This window comes from Arachis duranensis, chromosome 7 (genome assembly GCF_000817695.3).
Source record: "Arachis duranensis cultivar V14167 chromosome 7, aradu.V14167.gnm2.J7QH, whole genome shotgun sequence".
NCBI lineage: Eukaryota > Viridiplantae > Streptophyta > Magnoliopsida > Fabales > Fabaceae > Arachis > Arachis duranensis.
Genome location: NC_029778.3, coordinates 59,512,154 through 59,519,655, shown reverse-complemented (window position 1 = coordinate 59,519,655; position 7,502 = coordinate 59,512,154).

Below are 7,502 nucleotides of genomic sequence, written 5' to 3'. Positions count from 1 at the left end.
ATCAATTTAAGCTTTTTTGAGATAAGTAATTTTACGATATAATCAAAACTTCTATATAATTGTCCACGTGTGTTATTATAACCACGTTTTTCCTTTGACATTTTTTTCTTTTTTATTATTATTATTATTATTAGAAGAAATTTTTTTTGAGAGATGTTAAAACGATACTTTTTTTTTATTTGTAAAATATACATTCTCTTCACTTATAACTTTAAAAAAATCTCATCTTTAATTCATTTTAATTTTTTGTGTTAATTAACACTAACTTTATCTATTTTTTAAAAAAAATAAATTATTTTTGACAAAAATACTTTTTAGCAAAAATTTTATATTTTGTTATTAAATTTTGTTTTTCAAAATATCCTTTAATAAATGATTTTTTACTGATTAAATTATTTTCTTTCTAATATACCTTTCAATAATTTTTTAATTATTAAATTGTGATTTTGCAAAAATTTTTGTTGATAATTATTTTTGTATTTTATTATTAATTTTTCGATATCAATATATATTATTTTAACATTAAATTAAAAAAATCTTACCACTGTTAATATATATAACAATTAATATTAATATATAATTTATTTAATAGAACTATTGAAAATTATTAACAACTTTTATTTCATAGAACTATTGAAAATTATTAACAACTTTATCAAAACTTAAAAATAAATCTGAGATGGATAAATTCAAAATATAAAAAATTAATATTTCATTTCTTCACATCTTTACAAAGCAAGTTCTCTAATAATTAAAAAATTATTGAAGGGTATCTTAGAAAAAAATAATTTAATCATTAAAATTTTTTTAAAAAATATTTTAAAAAAATACAAGTTAATCAATAGAAAGATAATTTGTTAAAAGATATTTTGGTAAACAAAATTTTTGCTAAAGGGTATTTTTGTAAAAAATTATTTTTTCTTAAAAATGAATAAAATTAATGGTAGTAAACACAAAAAATTTTAAATGGATTGAAGAGGAGGTTTTTTAAAAGTTATAAAAGAGAAGAATTAATATATATATATATATAAATGAAAATAATCAATTTTCATTTTCGTAACTGCATGTGTGCGTATATACGTATATGTGTGTGTATTTACGGTAGTCATGGTGTTTCAAAAAATATTACTAAAATTTAAGTAACGCTTTTTTATTATTAAACAAAACTTTTTAAAAAGTGTTGAACACACTTACATAATTACCACAACTATCATAACATAGTTATATTGGAATCCACCTATATCATATATATGATATGACTATTGAATTTACTCATACTAAAAAAATAAATAAACAAAAATATCATTAATTAATTGTAGGATAAAGTATGTTTTTTATTTTTAAAATTTTTAAATTTGTTCAAAATTATTCTTAACATTTAATTGAATTGAATTGAATTTTATTATTAACATTTCAAATAAATTTCAATTATATCCTTGCTGTCAATTTTTTTATTTTAATTCTACCCTTAATCAAAATCCTAATTTTTGCACTAATTTTCTGAAAAATCCTAATATAACCTTTGTCCCTATAACACTCCAATTAGTCTAAATTTTATCTCGCATCGTAAAGCAAAGATTAATCAAGGATTACGATAGTTCTAAGTTCATACATATAATATATAGAAAGAATAATATTATCTAGAAGCCTGATAAAGAATATAGTTCAAAAAGGGGCTTTAAAAGCGCAAAACAAACTAACGAAATGTCTAACTTAAAGCACAAAGAACAGATGTGATATAAACAAAAATAATAGTATAATAGTGTAATATCATAAGAAACTAGCCACGGCTCGCGGAGTTTAAGTCGACTAGCCAGATATACAGACAAAAGAAATTGAAGTTTAAAATGACTTATACAAGTTTTGTTCTCTCTCAAATACAAGCCTCTAGGCCAAAACAAAAATACAAAAGCGAAAGACAAATTCAAAACAAACCAAAAAGACTCCAAATGGTATCTGGATCCTCCGCTTCTGTCACCAACCAAACAACTCACCGAGGTGGGTTGCGACCTGCATCTGAAAAACACAACAAAAATATGGTATGAGAACCGAAGGTTCTCAGTATGGTAATAGTGCCCAGTGATATAGGATATAAGACCCCGGGACGCCAAAGGCAATCCTAGACTCCATATCCATCACAAGAATTCAAGCTTCAAACATTCTAAACCAAATAAGCCTAATATATAAAACCTTAACAAAGCTTAAGCCTTAGCACCATAAAAGGGTGATCTATCTTAGGGGATTTCTAATCTAATCAAACACCGCTGCCCCACAGCCTTCACCAATCGATTCTCCATGCGATCCCATTGCCACCGCCTTCTGAACCTCCTCAATCCCAGTAGAAAACACAAATATATACAATACATGTAAAACATAGATAGAAGCATGTATAGAAATTAATTCAAATAGCAATTAGACATGTTATACAGATAGAAAAATAATATCAAGTCGGCAAAGCATACAAACAGATAGAAAATGCACATGATGAATGCCTGCCCTATTGGCTGTGATATCACAGTGTCGGTTCAACTGCCAACCCGACACATCTCCATGGAGATGTTGCCCTTCGGAATCATGGTGTGGGAACCCCCAGATATAGTGCTCGGATCACTATCCAGGGTGTTGCGCCTGTACGCTCTGATGATTCGAAGGGATGCGAGGGGATCTATTGCCACCGACCTCACATCTAAGCGAAAGTGGGACGAACAAACCGGCCTTACGCCGCCGCCGCTACCTCGACAGGTGGGATCCAATCTCGGCCCCAGTTGGGCGTATAGCGTCTCATAATCTCAATAAAAAAGTAGTGCAGTTGATGAGCGGATAATTTATACACTTTTTGGCATTGTTTTTAGATAGTTTTTAGTAGGATTTAGTTAGTTTTTAGTATATTTTTATTAGTTTTTAAGCAAAATTCATATTTCTGGAACTTTACTATGAGTTTATGTGTTTCTCTATGATTTCAGGTATTTTCTGGCTGAAATTGAGGGACCTGAGCAAAAATCTGATTCAGAGGCTGAAGAAGGACTGTAGATGCTGTTGGATTCTGACCTCCCTGCACTCGAAATGGATTTTTTGGGGCTATAGAAACCCAAATGGTGCGCTCTCAATTGCGTTGAAAAGTAGACAGCCAGAGATTTCCAGCAGTATATAATAGTCCATACTTTGCTTGAGTTTAGATGACTCAAATTGGCGTTTAACGCCAGCTTTCTGTCCTATTCTGGCGTTAAACGCCAGAAACAAGTTGCAAGCTAGAGTCAAATGCCAAAAACAAGTTACAAATTGGCATTTAACTCCAAAGAAAACCTCTACACGTGAAAGCTTCAATGTTCAGCCCAAGCACACACCAAGTGGGCCCGAAAGTGGATTTTTGCATCATTTACTTATTTCTGTAACCCTAGTAACTAGTTTAGTATAAATAGAACTTTTTACTATTGTACACATATCTTTAGATCATTTTGGAGACTATCTTTGGATCATTTTGATCTCTTGATCACATTTTGGGGGCTGGCCATTCGGCCATGCCTACCCTATTTTCACTTATGTATTTTCAACGATGGAGTTTCTATACACCATAGATTAAGGTGTGGAGCTCTGCTGTTCCTCGAGTATTAATGCAAAGTACTATTGTTCTTCTATTCAATTCATGCTTATTCTTATTCTAAGATATTCATTCGCACACAAGAACATGATGAATGTTATGATTATGTGACGTTCATCACCATTCTCACTCATGAACGCGTGATTGACAACCACTTCCGTTCTACATGAAAACAAGCTTGAATGTATATCTCTTGGGTTTCTAATCAATGATTCACATCGACTCTCTTCTGACAATGGGGCATCTGAATCTGAGATCAGAGTCTTCGTGGTATAAGCTAGAATCAATTGGCAGCATTCTTGAGATCCGGAAAGTCTAAACCTTGTCTGTGGTATTCCGAGTAGGATCTGGGATGGGATGACTGTGACGAGCTTCAAACTCGCGATTGTAGGGCGTGGTGATAGACACAAAAGGATAGTAAATCTTATTCCTACATGATCGAAAACCAACAGCTGATTAGCCATACGATATCTGTGCATGGTATTTTTCATCCGAGACGAGAAATTTGACAGTTGATTAGCCGTACAGAAACCACAGAGGACCATTTTCACTGAAAGGACGTGAAGTAGCCATTGACAACGGTGACACCCAACATACAACTTGCCATAAAAAGGAGTATGAAGGATTGGATGAAGGCAATAGGAAAGCAGAGATTTAGAAGGAACAACGCATCTTCATACGCTTATCTGAAATTCCCACCAATGAATTACATAAGTATCTCTATCTTTAATTTATGTTTTATTTTTCTTTTTATTATCAAAACTCCATAACCATTTGAATCCGCCTGACTGAGATTTACAAGATGACCATAGCTTGCTTCAAGCCGACAATATCCGTGGGATCGACCCTTACTCACGTAAGGTTTATTACTTGGACGAACCAGTGCACTTGCTGGTTAGTTGTGCGAAGTTGTGACAAAGAGTTGAGATTACAATTGTGCGTACCAAGTTGTTGGCGCCATTGAGATCACAAATTATGTAAATTTCTTCTTGTTTCAACCTTTATTTTGTTTTAAAAAAAATTTCAAAAATCTTTCAAAATTTTTCTTTGTTTTCGTTTTTCCAAAAAGATATTTTCGAAAAATCCAAAAAAATTAATAAAATCATAAAAACAAAAAAATATTTTGTGTTTCTTGTTTGAGTCTAGAGTCAAGTTTTGAGTTTTGTGTCAATTGCATTTTTAATTTTTCCAAATTTTTTTTTCGAAAACTCATGCATGGTGTTCTTCATGATCTTCATGTTGTTCTTGGTAAGTCTTCTTGTTTGATCTTCATATTTTCTTGTTTTGTTTCTTTTCTTGTATTTCATATGTATTTTTGAATTCTTAGAGTCTAAACATTAAAAATTTCTAAGTTTGGTGTCTTGCATGTTTTTCTTTTCTTAAAATTTTTTTCAAAAATAAGTTCTTGGTGTTTATCATGATCTTCAAAGTGTTCTTGGTGTTCATCTTGACATTCAAAGTGTTCTTGCATGCATCATTGGTTTTGATCTTAATTTTTTTTATGTTTTGAGTCATTTAGTTGTTTTTTTCTCTTTCCTCATTAAATTCAAAAAATAAAAAATATCTTTTCCTTATTTCACTCATAAATTTCGAAATCTTTGGGTTGACTTAGTCAAAACTTTTTTAAAATAAGTTGTTTCTTGTTAGTCAAGTCAAGATTTCAATTTCAAAAATTTATCTTTTTCAAAACTTTTCAAAATCTTTTTCCTATTTTTACATCATATTTTTCGAAATTAATACTAACAATTAATGTTTTGATTCAAAAATTTCAAGTTTGTTACTTTCTTGTTAAGAAAGACTCACTTTAAATTTTAGAATCATATCTTTTGATTTCTTGTGAGTCAAGTCATTAATTCTGATTTTAAAAATTAAATCTTTTTCAAAATAAATTTCAATCATATCTTTTCAAACATATCTTTTTCAAATCATATCTTTTTCAAACTTTAATTTCAAAATCTTTTCTAACTTCTTATCTTTTCAAAATTGATTTTCAAATCTTTTTCAACTAACTAATTGATTTTTTTGTTTGTTTTACTATTTCTAATCTTTTTCAAAACCACCTAACTACTTTTATCTCTCTAATTTTCGAAAATTCCTCACCCTTTTTAAAAATTCTTTTTAATTAACTAATTGTTTCAAATTTTAATTTTAATTTTATTTCTTCTCTTAATTTTCGAAAATCACTAACCATTTTTTCAAAAACAATTTTCAAAATTCTCTCCCTCTCATCTTCTTCTATTTATTTATTTAATTACTAACACTTCTATTCCACTCATAAGTCGAACCCTCTTCTCTTCTCTCTCTGTGTTCAAATTTTTCCTTTTCTATTCTTCTTCTCTTCTACTCACATAAAGGAATCTCTATACTGTGACATAGAGGATTCCTCTTCTTTTCTGTTCTCTTCTTTTTTCACATAAGCAGGAGCAAGGATAAGAATATTCTTGTTGAAGCTGATCCGGAACCTGAAGGGACTCTGAAGAGGAAGCTAAGAGAAGCTAAAATACAACACTCTGAAGAGGACTTTACTGAAATTTTCCAAAAAGAAGTAGAGATGGCCGAAACTAATAACAATGGTGGATGTGCAAGGAAGATGCTTGGTGACTTTACTGCACCAAATTCCAACTTCCATGGAAGAAGCATCTCAATCCTACCATTGGAGCAAATAATTTTGAGCTAAAGCCTCAATTAGTTTCTCTGATGCAACAGAATTGCAAGTTTCATGGACTTCCATCAGAATATCCTTTTCAGTTCTTAACTGAGTTCTTGTAGATCTGTGATACTGTTAAGACCAATGGAGTTGATCCCGAGGTCCATAAGCTTATGCTTTTCCCTTTTGTTGTAAGAGACAGAGCTAGAATATGGTTGAACTCTCAACCTAAAGATAGCCTGAATTCTTGGGATAAGCTGGTCACGACTTTCTTAGCCAAGTTCTTTCCTCCTCAAAAGCTGAGCAAGCTTAGAGTGGATGTTCAAACCTTCAGGCAGAAAGAAGGTGAATCCCTCTATGAAGCTTGGGAATGATACAAGCAACTGACTAAAAAGTGTCCTTCTGACATGCTTTCAGAATGGACCATCCTGGATATATTCTATGATGGTCTGTCTGAATTGTCTAAGATGCCATTGGACCATTCTGCAGGTGGATCTATTCACCTGAAGAAAACGCCTGCAGAAGCTCAGGAACTCATTGACATGGTTGCAAATAACCAGTTCATGTACACCTCTGAAAGGAATCTTGTGAGTAATGGGACGCCTCAGAGGAAGGGAGTTCTTGAAATTAATGCTCTGAATGCCATATTGGCTCAAAACAAAATGTTGACTCAACAAGTCAATATAATTTCTCAGAGTCTGAATGGATTGCAAAATGCATCCAACAGTGCTAAAGAAGCATCTTCTGAAGAAGAAGCTTATGATCCTGAGAACCCTGCAATGGCAGAGGTGAATTACATGGGTGAAGCCTATGGAAACACCTATAATCCCTCATGGAGAAATCATCTAAATTTCTCATGGAAGGATCACCAAAAGCCCCAACAAGGCTTTAATAATGGTGGAAGAAACAGGTTTAGCAATAGCAAGCCTTTTTCATCATCCTCTCAGCAACAGACAGAGAATTCTGAGCAAAACCCTTCTAGCTTAGCAAACATAGTCTCTGATCTATCTAAGGCCACTCTCAGTTTCATGAATAAAATAAGGTCATCCATTAGAAATTTGGAGGCACAAGTAGGCCAGCTGAGTAAAAGAGTCACTAAAACTCCTCTTAGTACTCTTCAAAGCAATACAAAAGAGAATCCAAAAAGAGAGTGCAAGGCCATAAACTTGCTTGGTGTGGCCGAACCTAGGGAGGAGGAGGAGGACATGAATCCCAGTGAGGAAGACCTCATGGGACGTCCTCTGGACAAAAAGGAGT